Source organism: Orycteropus afer, unplaced genomic scaffold, assembly GCF_000298275.1.
Source record: "Orycteropus afer afer isolate SDZICR_OR568_19922 unplaced genomic scaffold, OryAfe1.0 scaffold00026, whole genome shotgun sequence".
Lineage (NCBI taxonomy): Eukaryota > Metazoa > Chordata > Mammalia > Tubulidentata > Orycteropodidae > Orycteropus > Orycteropus afer.
The window spans coordinates 7712050-7730395 of record NW_006921613.1 but is presented as its reverse complement, the minus strand read 5'-3'; the positions used below and the strand labels follow the sequence as shown (position 1 = coordinate 7730395).

Genomic DNA, 18346 nt, shown 5'->3' with positions numbered 1-18346 from the left:
TATCACTACGGAAGTAGATTGCCCCATCTTCCTTCCAAGGAGTGGCTGGTGGATTTGAACTGCCAGCCTTCTGGTTAGCAGTCAAGTGCCTTAGGCACAGTGTGCTGGCTTTCTATCTCTAGAGGAAGGTCCTTGACTTTGAACTTCTACTTCTGGGAAGTCTTCATGTGGTGTGGCATCTCTCTTCCTCATCTCTGCTTTCTAGCTTAAGTTTAATCTCTTTTATATCTCAAAAGATATTGACTCAGGATACACCCTACGCTAATCTTGTCTCATTAACATAAGAAGAAACCCATTCCCAAATGAGATTATAACCACAGGCATAGAAGTTAGGATTTGTAACACATAGATTGGGGGGACATATTTCAATCCATAACAGATGATGAGTCCCAATAACATTTTAAGCAAATATCTTTTTTTTATGTTATATTCACCACAGTACATTTTTACCTGCAATGCAAATACCACAGTGATATTTTCTTCTTGTATTTAGCAGTAGGAATCACATATCCCTGTTAAACTATTCCAAGCATCATAACTTGAGTTTATCACAGTGCCTACTTGCAATGCTATATGACCTGCATGACCCTCATTCCCTTGTCCATGTCCCTGAAAACAATTTTATTCTCTTGTGCTGATTTTGCCCTTTTCTGTGTCCTTTTCACACAACTTTACAATTTGTTGGAATCATGTTGTCTTCTCCTCTCCTTTCCCAAAGAGGCTTGCAGGGGAGATTTGAGTTCTGGGCTCCTCTCTTTCTAGTTGACTCTTCCCAGCCTCCTTTGCTCTTCCTTCTCCCTCTCTCTTGCTTTCTTATCACTGCCATCTCCAATGCTGATCTGCTTTTCTTGCTCTCCTACTTTGCCCAGTCTTATAATCCCCTCTAAGAAATATGTTTTATTGATTGACTATGCAAAAGCATTTGACTGTGTGGATCATAACAACTTATGAATAACACTGTGAAGAATGGGAATTCCAGAGCACTAAATTGTGCTCATGAGGAACCTGTACATAGACCAGGAGGCTGTCATTCAAACAGAACAAGGGGACAATGCATGGTTTAAAATCAGGAAGGGAGTGTGTCAGGGTTGTATCCTTTTACCATACTCATTCAATCTGTATGCTGAGCAAATAAACTGAGAAGCTGGACTATATGAGGAAGAACAGGGCATTAGGATTGAAGGAAGACTCATTAACAACCTGTGATATGCAGATGACACAACCTTGCTTGCTCGAAGTGAAGATGACTTGGAGCACTTACTGATGAGTATTAAAAACTACAGTCTGTAGTATGGGTTACACCTCAATATAAAGAAAACAAAAATTCTCACAACTGGACCAATAAGCAACATCATGATTAATGGAGAGAGGATTGAAGTTGTCCAAGATTTCATATTACTTGGTTCCACAATCAACGCAAATGGAAGCAGCAGTCAAGACATCAGACAACGTATTGCAACAACATATTGCACTGGGCAAATCTGTTGCAAAAGATGTCTCTAAAGTGCTGAAGAACAAAAATGTCTCTTTGAAGACTAAGGGGCACATAACCCAAGCCAAGGTATTTTTAATCTCCTCATATGCTTGTGAAAGCTGGACAATGAATAAGGAAGAGTGAAGAAGAGTTGATGTTTTTAAGTTGTGGTGTTGGCTAAGAATACAGCTGTAATGCTCCTTGGAAGTGAGAATGGCCAGACTTCATCTCATGTACTTTGGTCATGTTTTCAGAAGGGACCATTCCCTGGAGAAAGATATCATGCTTGGTAAAGTAGAGGGTCAGCAAAAAAGGGGAAGACCCTCAACAAGATAGATTGACACAGTGGCTGCAACGATGGACTCAAGTATAGCAAGGAATGTGAGGCTGGTGCAGGACTGGCAGTGTTTTGTGCTGTTGTACACAGGGTCACTATGAGTCAGAGCCAACTTGATGGCATCTAACAACAACAACAGCACAAAGAAATGTGTTAAGCAGAAAGAAGGTCTCTGCACACTGCCATTAATTTCTTCTTTTCTATAGTTTTAGCTTTGTGCACATGCTGAGATTTCTGCAACAGTAACATTCCATGGAGGAAAGATGGATACTAAAGAAAGGAAAGAGGACATTGGGGATAGAAAGAGAGAGGGAAAAAAGAGAGGGGCTCATGGAGAACCCCAAACAGCTCAACATAGGACATTTTGGAATAAACCCCCAAATTAAACACATATTTATAACATATTACAGTTTACAAAATGCTTTTTATATTTATTATCTGCTTTGTCTGTGGTATAGGTCTGCTTGGAATATTTTTCAGATGAGGAAATTGAGGCCAAAACTAAGAACAATGTAGACTGCAATGATGCAGCTTATAAAAGGCAGGGTTTGGGTCTGAGGCTTCTGACTTGAGCTCTCTTTCCTTTCCACCATTTCAAGACACCAGGAAAGATGAGGGAGTTGAACTAAGGGAGAATTCAAGTCACTTTATGAAAGCCTGTGTTTTTAACAAATTACATAAATCAAAAAGCCAAGATTTAGCCCTAGGTTATTGTGATTCATTTTTCCTGTAGTAACAGAAAAATTTAAAAATTAGTTATTTGTATTATTGTTGTTATGTGCTGTTGAGTTGGACCCGACTCATAGCAACCCCTCCTTGGGTTTCTGAGGCGGTATCACTACAGAAGTAGATTACCCAACCTTCCTTCCAAGGAGTGGCTGGTGGGTTTGAACTGCCAGCCTTCTGGTTAGCAGTCAAGTGCCTTAGGCACTACGTTACCAGAGCTCCTATTTGTATTATAGCAACAAATGAATTACTTTCTAAAATCAGAATATCCTTTAATAGCCAATATACCAAAAACAATAGCTTTGGAGTCAATTCCTATTCATGGCAGCCATGTGTGTGTCAGAGTAGAACTATATCCGTAGAGGTTTTTATTTTTTTCTTTAAAAAAAATTTGTGATTTGAGTGAAAGTTTATAGAGGACATTAGTTACCCATTCAACTATTTATACATATTTTTTCTTGTAACATTAGTTACAACCTCCTCAGCATAAGAGCACTCTTCCCACTTCCTCTCTGGGTTCACTGTTTCCATTCATCCCTCTTTCCTGCCCCTTCCCACCTTCTGAACTTTGTTTTTGGGCATATACTGCCCTTTTGGTCTCATATTGTTGATTGTTCTGAAAACTACGTTCCTCATAGGAGTTATTGTTCACTTTATAGGCCTGTCTATTGTTTGGCTGAAAGGATCCCTGGAGGTAGGTTCAGTTCCAGGTTTGAAGAGTGTCTAAGGGTCATAGTCTCAGGGCTCTACCAGTCTCTATCAGCCCAGTAAGTCTGCACTTTTTTTTTTTGATTGAGTGGTGTTCTACATTTTTCTGTCCCGGACCTTCTACTGTGGTCCTGATCAGAGCAGTCAGTTGTGGTAGCAATGCACCAGCTGATTCTTCTAGTCTCAGGCTAGTTGAGGCTTTGGATCATTTGGTCCATTAGTACTTTGGATTAAAGTTTCCTTGAGTCTTTGATTTTTTTACTCTGCTCCAGATGGAGAGTGACCAACAGTTGCATCTTAGATTGCAACTTACAAGCTTTTAAGACCTCAGTCACCACTCATCAAAGTAGGATGTAGAACATTGTCTTTGTGGACTATGTTAGGCCAATTGACTTAGATATCCCCCATGAGTATGGTCCTAAGCCCACAAACACAGTAACTCAGTCCTCAAGGTGTTTGGTTATGGCTAAGCAGTTTGCATGACTTTGCCCCTGCATGCTCTATTACATACCTGGATATATTTGCACCACATGCAAGTATATATGTAGAAATATCCTCTGCCAAACTTGTATCAGGATGTGTTAATTATCACTGGTGACTGGAATGCTAAAGTTGGAAACGAAGAAGAATCACAGGTAGTTGGAAAATTTGGCCTTGGTGACAGAAATAATGCTGGAACTAGCATGGTAGAATTTTGCAAGACCAATGACTTGTTCATTGCAAACACCTTTTCTCAACAACACAAACGGCAGCTCTACACGTGGACTTCACCAGATGGAACACACAGGAATCAGATTGACTATATCTGTGGCAAGAGGCAGTGGAAAACCTCAATATCTTCAGCCAAAACCAGGCCAGGAGCTGATTGTGGAACAGACCATCAATTGCTCATATGCAAGTTCAACTTGAAGTTAAAGACAATTAAAACAAGTCCATGAGAGCTAAAATATGATCTAGCATATCTACCTCCTGAATTTAGAGACCATATAAAGAATAGATTTGATGCATTGAACACCAATGACCGAAAGCCAGATGAATTATGGGAAGATATCAAGAACATTATCCATGAAGAAAGCAAGAGATCACTAAAAAGACAAGAAAAGAAGAGAAGACCAAAGTGGATGACAGAAAAGATTCTGAAATTTGCCCTTGAGCGGAGAGTAGCTAAAGCAAATGGAAGAAATGACAAGATAAAAGAGCAGAACAGAAGATTTCAAAGAGCAGCTGGAGCAGAGGGTTGATGAAAGAGGGGAAGGCCTTCGACGAGATGAATTGACACGGTGGCTGCGACAATGGGCTCAAGTATAGCAAGGATCATGGAGCTGGTGTGGGATTGGGCGGTGTTTCGTTCTGCTGTTCATGGGGTTGCTATGAGTCAGAAGCAACTCGACTGCACCTGACAACAACAACAACAACAAATTTATATATTCTCATGCGTGTACTCCTGTTCAGTTTACATATCTACCTATGTATCAGCTTGTAAATTATTCTTTGTTATTACTGTTATTGCAGAATTGTGTATGTAACAGGATTTACCGTTACTGCCTTTTATTCTTGCATAGCCCCAGTGTCTTCCTTTGCCTTGGTCATATTGTGCTGACCTCCCGTTATTGTGTATTGCCTTTCCCTTCACCCAAGTTAATCCATGGATACTCTCCAGTTGGTGCTTTTCTTTCCTTCCCCCTCCCATCCCTGGTAACCATCAAAGAATGTTTCTTTCTATGTGTAAACCTTTTCTTGACTTTTTATAATAGTGGTCTCATATAATATTTGTCCTTTTGTGATTGACTTATTTCACTCATCACTCATCATAGTGTGATGATCTTCCAGGATCATCTATGTTGTGAGATGTTTCACAGATTCATCATTATTCTTTAGCCTTGTATTTTATTCTATTGTGTGTGCACCATAGTTTGGATTTTCAACTCTGTTCCTTTGGTCTATGTATCTGTCACTGTACCAGTCCCGGCTGTTTTGACTACCACGACAGTACAGAAGGTTTTGAGATCCAGTGGTGTGAAGCCTCCTACTTTGTTGTTGTTCTTTAGTAATGTTTACTTATCTGCAGCCTCTTTCCTTCCATATAAGGTTGGTGATTAGTTTTTCCACTTCATTAAAGAATGCTGTTGGAATTTGGGTTAGGATTGTGTATATCTGTAGATCACTGTGTGTAGTATTGACATTTTCATGATGTTAAGTCATCCATGAGCACAGTATGTTTTTTTTTGTTTATGTAGGTCCCTTTCTTGCAGTTTTGCAAATTTTGTAGTTTTCTTTACTATGTCTCTGGTTAGATTTATTCCCAAGTATTTTAGCTTTTGGGGGACTATTGCAATTGATATTGTTTTCATGATTTCCTTTTTGAAGTTTTCTTTGTTGGTGGAGAGGAATCTAACTGATTTTTGTATCTTGTATCCTGCTACTTTACTGAATCCTTCTATTAGTTCCAGTAGCTTTCTTGTGGAATCTTTGGGATTTTCTATGTATAGTATCATGTCATCTGAGAATAGGGATAGTTCTACTTCTTCTTTACCAATTTGAATGCCCTTTATTTCCTTTTTTGCCTTATTCCTCTAGCTAGGAATTCCAGTACAATTTTGAACAAGAATGCTGATAAAAGACATCCTTGACGGGTTCCCATTCTCAGGGGGGATGCTTTCAGTCTCTCTCCATTGAGGGTATTATTGGCTGTTGGTTTTATATAAATATCTTTTATTAAGTTGAGGAATTTCCCTTCTATTCATACTGTACTGAGAGTTTTTATCAGGAATGGTTGTCAGACTTTACCAAATGCCTTTTGTTGTGTGTTGTGTGTTGACTGAGGTGATCATGTGATTCTTTTGTTTTATTTATTTAGTGTAGAGTATACTTACCTGGTGTAAATGTTGACCCTCCACACCTGTCTATTGTTTGGCTGGAAGCCATTGGAGTGAGTTCAGTTCCAGGCTTGAAAGGTGACTAGGGGCTCCAGTCTTAGGGGTTTCACCAGTCTCTATCAGACCAGTAAACCTGGTCTTTTGGGGCCAGGGTTTTTTTTATTGGGAAGTTTTTTTTTTTTTTTTTAATTATCTCTTCAATTTCTTCTTTTGTTATGTGTCTGTTCATTTTTTTCTACGTCAATTTGTATTAATTTAGCTAAGTAGTACATTTCTAGATTCTTGTCCTAAATTTTCTAAATTTTCAAATTTGTTGCAGTAGAGTTTTTCATAGTGTTATGATTCTTTTTATTTCAGTTGTTTTTGTTGTAATATCACCTATCTCATTTCTTAGTTGGGTTATTTGTTTCTTCTGCTTATTTTAAAATCTCATTTTGGCCAGTGGTTTGTCAATTTTATTGATCCTTTCAGAAAACCAACTTCTGGTCTTGTTGATTCTTTCTATTATGTTTCTGTTCTTATTCATGTATTTCTGCTCTCATCTTTATTTTTCCTTTCTTCTGGGCTTCATTTGGTATTCAAATTGTAAGGTTAAGATTTTGATTTTGGCACTTTTTCTTTTTTTTTTGGTGTTTGCATTTATTGTTATAAATTGACAGCTAAGCACTGCTTTTGTTGTATCTCAAGGTTTTGGTATATTGTGTTTCCACTCTCATTTGATTCTAACAATTTTTTTTTTTAATTTCATCTTTGATTTCTTCTATTACTCAGTGGTTTTTAAGTAAAGTGTTATTTAGTTTCCATGTATTTTATTTTTTTCTCTTGCTCCTCCTGTTATGGATCTATACTTTTATTGTATTGTGATCAGAGAAAATCCTTTGTATTATTTTCAAGTTTTGGATTTTATTGAGGCTTGCTTTGTGGCCTAAAATGTAGTCTGTTCTGGAGAATGATCCATGTGCATTAGAAAAGAATATAAGCTCTGCTGCTGTTGCGTAGGAGCTCAGGTAGCGTAGTGGCTAAGGCACTTGACTGCTAACCAGAAGGCTGGCTGTTCAAACTCACCAGCCACTCCTCGGAAGGAAGGTTGAGCAATCTACTTCTGTAGTGATACTGCCTCGGAAATCCAAGGAGGGGTCACTATGAGTCAATCCGACTTAATGAGCAAAACAACAACAACAACAGCTGTTGGGTAGAATGTTTAGTATGTCTATGAAATTGAGTTGGTTGACTGTGTCATTAAGATCTTCTGTATCTTTGTTGAGTTTCTTTCTAGTTGTTCTGTCCTTCATTGAAAGTGTTGTGTTGCAGCCTCCTGCTATTATTGTGGGACTAGTTCTCTTTTCAATGGTGTTAGAGTTTGTTTCCTATACTTTGGAGCCCTGTCTTTGGGTGTGTATATATTTATTATGGCTATATCCTCTTGGTAGATTGACCCTTTAATCATTATATAATGCTCCCCCCCTTTTTTATCTTTTATCATGGATTTGGCATTAAAGTCTATTTTATCAGAGATTAATATTGCCACTCCTGCTCTTTTTTGGTTATTGTTTGCTTGATATAATTTTCCATCCTTTGAATTTTAGTTTATTTATGTCTTTGTATCTATGATGTGCCTCTTGTAGACAGCATATTGATGGGTTGTCTTTTTATCCATTTTGCCACTCTATATACTGGTACAGTTAAACTATTTACATTCACTGCGATTATCGATAAGTATGAGTTTATGAGTTTATTGCTGTCATTTTGTTGTTGTTTTTTTTGTGATGTTGACAGGTTTTTTTTTTTTTTGGTTCTGCTTTATTTTCTGTGCTGAGTCCTTTTTGTTTGTACATTTTTGTTTACTTTCTTTTGTTGTTGAATTTGTGTTTACTGAGCCTTTATGGTTTTCTTCTTTAATGAGTAAGTTTGTTATCTTTCTTTGTGGTTACCTTGAAATTTATCTTTATCTTCCTAAATTTAAAGCAGTCTTTTATGTCCTGATGTTGTCTTCACTTCCTTTCCATATGAAAGTTCTATAACTACACCATTTATTCCCCCTTTTTGTTTTGACATGGTTGTCATTTACAGATTTATAGCTCTAGTTATCTGTTTTCAGTCTTTTAACTTTTATTATATTTGTGAATTCTTTACCTGGGTTGGTGTGTTGGTAATGTTTGTGTGTCAAATTGGCTGGGCCTAGTTGAGTGGCTGGGCAGCTGGATGTAGTATTCCTCATGATGAGACTGCTAATCAACTCCATGGTGGATTCTACTGAGAACAGCTGAGTAGCTGCCTTAGGGAATGTGGTCTGCTTCCTGTATACAAGCAGAAGACTTGGGGAATGGTCTCTAGCTTATGGCACACTTGGACCCTGCATGCAGCTGTGTCATTGTTCAGCAACCTGCCATGCTCTGCTGACCTGGGGACTTACAATGGACTTAAGTTAATGGCCTGCCATGTGGTTTGGTAATATCGGGACTGTGCCTTTTTACTTGTCAACCTTGGGCTTGTTAGCCTCAGCAGCCAACAGCTGTCTGAGAGAAGAAATGCCTCTAGCTCCATTAGGCCAGGAACTGGAGGCAGAGCTGAAGCCCAAGGTTGAGGGGCTTTCACCCAGCCCCTAGAGCTTGGCACTTTGAACTTGGACTTAAATCCTCCAAATTGTAAGAATAAACTCCTGTTTGTTGAGTCTATCCCATTTGTGGTATATATTCTTGTCAGAGCGGCACTAGGTAACCAGAACAGTTGGTATCTGGATGATGTCGTAATCTCAGGTTATTGCCTGATGTTGGCTTTCTTTGAAGGACTCCTTTGAATATTTCTTGTAAGGTTGTTCTGGTTTTCACAAATTCTCTTAATTTCTGTTTATCTTGAAATGTCCTAGTTTCACAATCTTATTTGAGAGACAGTTTGGCTGGATATATGATTCTTGGTTGGCTTTCTTTTTTTTTTTTCCTGTCAAGGTTTTAAATATGTCATCCCATTGCCTTCTTGCCTGCATGGTTTCTGCTGAGTAATCAGAACTTAGTCTTATTGGTTCTCCTTTGTAGGTGACTGTTCATTTTTCCCAAGATGCTTTAAGGACTCTTTCTTTGTCTTTGGTTTTTGTGAGTTTGAATATGATATGTGTTGGTGACTTTCTTTTGGGGTCTATCCTATTTGAGCTTCTTGGATGGATATCTTCTTATCTTTAATGATATTGAGAAAGTTTTCTGCCATCAGATCTTCAAAAATTCTCTCTGTGGCTTTTTTGCCTCCTCCTCTTCTGGAATTTCTAGCATGTAAATATTCCCTGTTGGTAGTGTCCCATATAATTCTTAGACTTTCTTCATTCTTTTTTTTTTTTCCCCTAATTTTTCCTCAAACAAATTTGTGTCAAGGGATTTGTCCTCTAATTCTCTGATCTGGTCTTCTCTTGATTCAGTTATGCGCCTATGTTCTTTTATTATCTGTTTCTGAAATTTTATTGTTAAACTTTTGGATTGTAGTTGCTGTTTTTGTATGGTTTCTATTGTCTATTTTAGTGTTTTGTTCCTATACTGTTTTCCTGAATTCTTCTATTGCTTTGCCTGTGTTTTCCTTGATCTCCTGGAGAACCCTATATATTAGTCTTTTGAATTCCTTGTCAGATAGGTCCATTACTATGTCTTCCTCAGGTGGATTTTCTGGTTCTTTATATTGGTCACTTCCTGGAGCCATCTTGTCTTGCTTCTTTATGCGATCTGATGTTGTCTGTTGTCTTCAAGGCATTAAAGTGCTATTATATTTATTTATGTATTGTATGTTTGTTTGCTGTGTCCTGGTTTTTGTTTTGACATATCCAAGTTGATGGGGTATGCATACTACTCTGGTCACTAGTCCGGCTGCACTGGAGCTCTCACCACCTGTTGCTAAGTGGGTGGGGCAGTGGCTGGGTATGTGAGCATGAATCTGTGTTTGCTGGTCTTGCTGAGTGGCTGAAGATATATTTGGTTTTGCTGGTGAGATGATGTGTGTGTTGGGACAGTCACCTCTGGGTGGGTGCAGGAAATGTTCTTACTGTTTGCTGGGTTGGGTGCTTGTATACATACTGCTGGTTGCTGGGTAGATGGGGTGAGGGTGCCCAGGTTGTCAGTCACCAGTTGTGTGGAATAGAAACTCTCACCAATGACCTTGGTGGGCTGGGCTGCCCAGGGGTAGTCTGAGCAGGCACAAACTTCAGGATAGGGGAGTGGGGTGGTACAAAGGGTGAGGCAGGAAGGATATTACCAGTCCATGGATGCCCACTAGGAGGATGTACCCTTGTCTACTACAGGGCAATGGGAGGCAAGGGAATGTGCTCCCAGTCCTTAAGTCCCCAGAGCAGGCCACTGGAGGGATTAGAACACATCACTAGTTGGTGATCCCCCAGCATGGGTGGCTGGGTGTAGGAGTGAGGAATTCCAGTTTGCAGGCTCCTGGAGCCATTAGCTGGGCAGAGCATCAGTTGCCATTAATGCATGCGCTCCCAGTGTGGGTGGGTGGGTGTAGGGTTGGGGCCTTTGGTCTTCAGACTCTCGATGCAGTTGGTTGGGCAGCAGAGGGGGTGCCACTGGGCCTTGGGCCCCTGGCACTGATGACCAGGCAGAGAAGCAGATGTCTCTGATCTGTGGGCTCTGGATCAGATGGTTGGGCTTAGGAAATGGTGACAGTGGTCTGTGGGTCCCTGGCATGGGTTGGTGAGCTGAAGAGGGGATACTACCAGATCACAAGCTCCCAGAAAGAGTGTGTGGGCAGAAGGGGTAGGCTGCTGTGATAGTTGGAGCTGTGTGTCAACTTGGCTGGACCCCAGTTCTGTGTGGTTGTTCCCATGATGGGATTGGATGACTGTGTTCTGAGTGGCAAATCTGTTCAAGGGAAGTTAACCTAGGGGTGTAGCCTGCTACCAGGATACCCAGGGACATTCTGGGAAGAGAGACATTCTTCTGTGGATCCGGATTCTGTTGTGCTGCCTACAACTGTCCATGAGTGAGCAGTCCACCGTTCGGCCTGGAGATCTTGGATTCATCATTTGTTGGAGTCAACAGCCGGTGCACTGCCTGCCAGCCTTAAGCTTCTTGGCCCCTGTAGTTGCAGAAGCTAGGAAAAGCCTCCAGCCTGACATTTGCTCCAGGGACTTTGGACATACCAGCTTCTATACGTTTGTGAGCCATTTTCCTAAGATAAATTTCTCTCTCTCTCTCTCTCTCTCTCTCTATATATATATATATATAAGCTTTGCTGGTTTTGTTTCTCTAGAGAACCCAGTCTAACACAGCTGCCCATCCATGGGTCTGTGTTGTGGGTGGCTGGGCAGAGAAGTGGGTGCTGCTGGAACATGGGCTCTTGGTGTAGTTGGATGTGTGCAAGTGGCATCCCCAGCATGGGTAGGTATGTGAAGAAGTGGGCATTGCTGTTCTATGAGACTCCAGTGGCAGTGGCTGGGTGAAGAGGCTTGTGCTCCTGGTCCTCGGGTCCCCAGCACAACTGGCTGAATGAAAGGGTGGGCGGCAGTCTGTGGATTCCCTGTTTTGGTGTTGGGGTAGTGGTGGGTGCCATTGAACTGCAATCACATGCAGGGGAGTGGATGGATGAGGGGGTCAGGGATACAGCAGGTCCATGGGCCTCTAGTTCAGGTGGGGTTATAGGGTTTTGTGGATGAGGTAAGTGCACGTAACTTTTGCAGGGTGGGGGCACTGAACATGGGTACAGAGTTGCTCCTGCTTGTCTGCATAAGGTGATGGGGACATTGGCTGGGAATGCTGTATACTTTTTCTCAATATGGCTGCACTGTGCAGGTTTGCCTGGCAGGGCATCAATCATTAGTAGTTCTTCATGTCTGCTGTTTTTGTACAATTTCTCCTTCCACTTGGCACTCTGTCTGATTCTTCAAAAGCTTTGATGCTCAGGGTTCCAAAGTTGTCATCTATATCCAACTCACTTGTCTTCTCAGGTCTTTATTTTAAAAGGAATTTTATGAGGCATCTGACTATGACACTATCTTGGACGCCTCCACTCCAGAGTTTTCAGTGGCTGATTTTTCACAAGTGGATCTCTACGCCTTTCTTTGAGGTGCTTCTGAATGGATTTGAACCTCCAACCCTTTGGTTAGCAGCTGAATGTATTGTTTGGACCACCTAGGGTCTCTAGTAGCCAATATAAGAATGAGTAAAAGTGTGGAATAACAAATATGTTTAAAAATAAACATAGAATCAATTTTTTTAAACCCCCAAGGCATTGACATAGCTTTGGGTCTAATTTCCAAATAGGCAGAGAGCTCATTTCCCAAAACAGCTTTGCTGCTGTCCTGTGCAGAGGCTGGAAGATGGACATAGAGACCATTCAAGTTCTCTTCCAACAAGGGGTGTTGTTGTTGTTGTGTGCCATGGAGTCGGACCTGACTCATAATGACCCCTCCTTGGGTTTCCGAGGCAGTATCACTACAGAAGTAGATTGCCCCATCTTCCTTCCGAGGAGTGGCTGGTGGGTTTGAACGGCCAGTCTTCTGGTTAGCAGTCAAGTGCCTTAGGCACTATGCTACCAGAGCTCCAACAAGGGGTAGTGGTGGAGATATTAGTGGGTCATTTTCCCTCTTCATGATTTCATAATCATATGGAGTCTACTATTCTCTGTAGCTTTCTGTGTCATGGTGAACTGCTCATTCTACCTTAAATCACCCTGGAATGACCAAGGCAAACATTCTGAGAAATGTTGTTGTTGTTATATGCCGTGGAGTCAGACCCGACTCACAGTGGCGCCTCCTTGGGTTTCCGAGGCAGTATCACTACGGAAGTAGATTGCCCCATCTTCCTTCTGAGGAGTGGCTGGTGGGTTTGAACCACCAGCCTTCTGGTTAGCAGTCAAGTGCCTTAGCCACTATGCTACCAGGGCTCCCATTCTGAGAAAAGAGCTTATTAAATTTATGGTCTCTGGAATACAGACTAAGGAGCTATGGTGTCACAGTGCCTAATCATTTGACTGCTAAACAGAAAGTAGGTGGTTTAAATCCACCAGCCACTCTATGGAAGGAAGATGGGGCAATCCACTTCGTAAAGATTGACTGCCTTGGAAACCTAATGGGGGTTGCTGTGAGTCAGAATCAACTCAATGGCAGTGGGTTTGGTGGGTTAGAAAACAGACTGCTATGTCATGGTGTTTGGAAAGCTATCATTTTAAGATAGTATTCAGGCTGGTGAAAGATCTACATCACAAATTGGTAAAATGGCAGCTGTCATAGAATCTCCTGCAGACATTCTGATGGGAAGTGTGTTTCAGTTAGGAAACTGAGCAAGAAGCTTTGGCCAGGAGGCTTCTATTTTACTAGGATCCTGCCCCACCTTAAGTGTCAGGTTGCATCTTTCCCCCTAAAGTTTTCTGTAATAAGCTGCATTACTTTGAAAATTCCGGCAAAGCACCAGAATGTCTGAGATAAGAGAGTTCTTTGTAAGTTAAGGAGAAAAATAAAAGGACAGTAACATAATCTTATCTCTAAGTCAAATCTGGATAATGTTAAAGAACTTCCAAATAACACCGTTTAACTCCTTCTTTGCTAGAAGGTACAGGAGTCTGCATCGAGAGGAATGTCTGTCTGTCTGTCTCCATTTCTCTGTAGAAGCAACTCTTTACTTCATAAACTTACACTGTTTAAACTGTGGAAAGAAGGAGAGTAAAAGTAGAAGAGGAATTATGTTTAAAAATAAACATAGGCGGAGAAGTAAACAAAGTGGGAATAAAGTAGAGTAAAATGAGAACATGGTGAGGAAATGTCTCACTCTTAAATGCCAAGAAAATTAAATTGTAATGGTAATATTTCCTCAAAGAATGTTCTCAATCTCATTGGGGCCTGGAGTCCCTTACTTGATTCTTTCCACTGCCCCTCACCCCCATCGTGTCCTTGTATACACTCACAACTCCTTTGTCCCTCTCTCCTTTCATGGCACTCACCTGGCAAAATCTTAATTATAATTAAAACCGATTCTCTCCCTACTTCACTTTATACCCTTTCAAATGGAAGTGTTGAAGAAAAACAACCACCATGCTGACTGGACTCACTTTAATTAATGATCATGGTGACCCCACATGCTTAGGATTCCATTGTCTTGCCTGATCCCTGAAATGCGTAGTTTACTGCTGATTCCACTCATTATTCGCAGCTGGTCATCTTGCTTACTATTTAATTAATATGATTAATCAGAGGGCATTTCTACATGCTTGCTTAGGCAACACATACACTAAAATTTGAAATGATGAAGAGAAGATTAGATGGCCCCTGTGCAAAGACACACAAATTCATGAAAAGGAAACTTCCATGTTCTTCCATCACCCCAACTCCCATGCTATGCAAGTCTGTTAAACCCTAGGAATGTGGGGCTCAGCATCATTCACATGCTTCTACTACAGTTGTCACTTAACTAAAAAGGCAACGTATTTGCTGAAGCTTAAACACCTTAAGAGCATCAAGAGAGCACCGTCCTGGGCATGCTTCCTGCCTTTTGTTGCTGCATTTCTTCTGTTTGACACTTGAATGAATAATTTTTAAAAAATTTTTTGATTTTTAATAAGGATTAGCACAAAGCTATTTCCTATGAGTTGGAGGTTAAAGATGTCCCAAATGTCCAACTTTTGCAAACTTCTATACCACTCCATTGTCTTTAACATCAACTATTTCTCCTCCTCTCAGTACTCTCCCTCTCATCTTTGGGTTATGTAACTCACTGCCACATCTCACAGAGCTTGTGAATTATCAGAGAAATGGCTCACATGGTTGTGGAGGTTGGCAAGTCCCAAATCTGTGGGTCAGGCTGGAGGCTGGAATCTTCTCCTGACTCACGTGGTTGCAGGGGCTGACAAACCCAAATTGGCAGGTCAGATGACAGGCTGCTGGCTCACAAGGCTATGGAAGCTAGAAAATCAGATCAGATGATAGACAGCTGGCTCAAGAACTGGAGGACAGGTGATGACAAGCCAGAAGCAGGATTCGGAACAAGAGAGGGAATTTTGCCAGAGAATTCATATATCTACTGGATGCAGACCATACACTCAAGGAAATTCCTATTATTTGAGCAAGGTGGTGCAAGGGTGTGACTTGAATAAGGGTAATAACGGTGGTGACGGGGGGGGGGGTGTAAGGGTAGTGACTTGAGTCACACCCTCTAGTAAGACAGAGACTCAGGATACAACCCACCATAATCCTGCCTCATTAACATAACAGATAACTCACTCCCAAATGGGACCATTTTTGTTTTTGTTTGATGCCATTGAGATGGTTCCAAATCACAGCAACCCTGTGTACAGAATGAGACACTACCCAGTCCTGTGCCATCCTCACAATGCAGCAACTGTGTTAAACCATATAAGTGAGGGTCTTCCTCTTTTTCACTGACCCTCTGCTTTACCAGCACGATGTCCTTCTCCAGGGTCTGGTCCCTCCTGATAACATGTCCAGAGTATGTGAGATGAAGTCTTGCCATCCTTGCTTCTAAGGACTGTGCTGGCTGTACTTCTTCTAAGACAGATTTCTTTGTTCCTCTGTCAGTCCATAGTATGTATATTCAATGTTCTTCATCAACACCATAATTCAAAGGCATCAATTCTTCTTCTTCTTCCTTATCCATCGTCTAGCTTTCACATGCATATGAGGTGATTGAAAAGACAATGGCTTGGGTCAGGAGCATCCTAGTCCTCAAAGTGACACCTTTGCTTTTTTAACAATTTAAAGAGGTCTTTTGCAGCACATTTGCTGCAAAAAGAAAAAAAAAGTGATAAGTTATTTGATTTCTTGCCTGCTGCTTCCATGGGTGCTGACTGTAGATCCAAGTAAAATTAAATCCTTGACTACTTTAATACTTTCTCCATTTCTCATGATGTTGGTTATTGATCTAGTTGTGAGGATTTTTGTTTTCTTTATGCTGAGGTGTAATCCATACTGAAAGCTGTAGTCTTTGATATTCCTCAGTAAGTACTTCAAGTCCTCCTCACTTCCAGTAAACAAAGTTGTGTCACTTGCATACTGCAGGTTGTTAATGAGTCCTCATCCAATCCCAATGCTGCATTCTTTATACAGTCCAGTTTCTGGGATTATTGGACTATAACCACAGATTAAAAAAAAAAAAAAAAACAACCAAGCTCACTGCCATCAAGTCGATTCGACTCATAGCGACTCTTCTTGGATTTCTGAGGTGGTATCTCTACGGAAGTAAATTGCCCAATCTTCCTTCCAAGGAGTGGCTGAGGCTAGGATTTACAACACATCACAGAATGGAGGATAATTACATCAGATCATAAGTGGAGGACAATTACTTCAGATCACAAAATAGAGGATGATATCATTACTTAACTACCAAATGACTGAAAATTATGACCCAGTGAAGATAACACATAACCTTAATTATGACAGGTTCTATACACCTTTGTTGCATTAGTAGCAAGTTGTCCAATCCCCTTGGTGGGCCACAAGCTCCTTATTAGCATAGTCCCACCAGTCATTGAGCTGGACAATGAATAAAGAAGACTGAAGAAGAATTGATGCCTTTGGATTGTGGGGTTGGTGAAGAATACTGAAAACACCATGGACTGCCAGAAGAATGAACAAATCTGTCCTGGGAGAAGTGCAGCTGGAATATTCTTCAGAAGCGAGAATAGCCAGACTTTGTTTCACCTACTTTGGTCATGTGGTCAGGAGGGACCAGTACCTGGAAAAAGATAGCATACTTGGTGTTTTGGTTACTTCATGCTGCTCTAACAGAAAACACCACAAATGGATATTCTCTTATAGTTTAGGAGGCTAGAACTTTGAGTTCAAAGTGCCAAGCTCTAGGGGCTGGGTGAAAGCCCCTTGACCTTGGGCTTCAGCTCTGCCTCTTGCTCCCAGCCCACCGGAGCTAGATATGTCTCTTCACTCAGGCAGCTGCTGGCTGCTGAGGCTAACAAGTCCAAGGTCGACAAAATGGCATAGTACCAATATTATCAAATAACAAGGCAGACTACTAGTTCAAGTCCAGAGACAGTCCCAAGATTGTCAGGAAACATGGCAGGCTGCTAAATGAAGACTTGGCTACATACAGGGTCCAAGTGTGCCAAAAAGCTTCAGAGACCCTTCTCAATGCTTCTCCTTACATACTGGAAGCAGACCACATCCCTAAAGCAGCTACTCAGTTGCTTCAGTAGATTCCACCATGGAGATGATTACCAATCTCACCATGGGGAATACCTACATCCAGCTGCCCAGCCACTCAAAACTAGGCCCTGCCAAGTTGACACATAACCTTAACTACCACACTTGGTAAAGTGGAGGATCAGAAATAAAGGGGAAGACCCTCCACAAGATTGATTGACACAACAGCTACAACAATAGGCTCAAACATAGCAAGGATTGTGAGGATGGTGCAGGACTGGGCAGTGTTTCATTCTGTTGTACATAGGGTCGCTATGAGTCAGAATTGACTCAACCGCACCTAACAACAACAACCATTGTGTGGGAGTCACAAAGACTATAGCTAGAAGGGCTATATTAAGTAATTCACTGCACTGCAGCACTCATTAGGTGAACGCAGCCTGTCTAGCCTAGGGACCTGAACACATGTCCCTTGCTTGCATTTCTGCTGAATTGTACTTCACATATCTCCATGAGCTGGCACTGGGATGAGGCTAGGCTATAGACTGCTTTTGGTTCTCATCATTGCTAGCCCTGTCCAGCTGCTACTTAGAGCCCTGCCCTAGAAATGTGCTAGGAGGACAAGTTTGCAGGTACACGTCCTGGGATGTGGTGGCAAGCTATAGGACAACACCTGTATAAGGCTACCCACTAAATGCTGCCTTACTTTCTGCCACCTTCACCGATATCTGTCAGAAGAGGCCATGCAGAACTTAGAAAAACAATGTTGGGCATATTCATAATAGAGACCATTTTTGGAGTATCTTTTATGTGCCAGGTACTTTACACGCATTAGCTCACTTAATTCAAAGGCTGCATTACAAGGCAAGTTTTTGTATGCTCACTTTATAGATGAGAAAATTGAGGCTCCAGAGAGATTATGTAATGTGCTGAAGCCTCGCTGCTAATAAAGGGTGGAGTCGGCATTCAGACCCAAGTCTGCCCAAGTTCAAAGCTGTGCTCCTTTTATGATGCTACTCAGCCTCTTATAGGAAGGCTTGGTCTCTTGCTGAAGGTGCCTACTGACAAAGCTCTGAAAGTTCTTTAAAACTGAATTCTGTGCTAAAAAATTTTTCTAAGAAAGACCACTAGAA

At 41.2% G+C, this 18346-nt stretch overlaps 1 non-coding gene across 1 annotated transcript; it reads left to right on the top strand.

Annotated features, from left to right (window-relative positions):
- The first annotated feature begins 14309 nt into the window (after positions 1 to 14309).
- On the top strand, positions 14310 to 14416 carry LOC122152283. The gene has a single exon (XR_006164496.1). It is a non-coding gene; the product is annotated as a U6 spliceosomal RNA (small nuclear RNA).
- The last annotated feature ends 3930 nt before the right edge of the window (positions 14417 to 18346 follow it).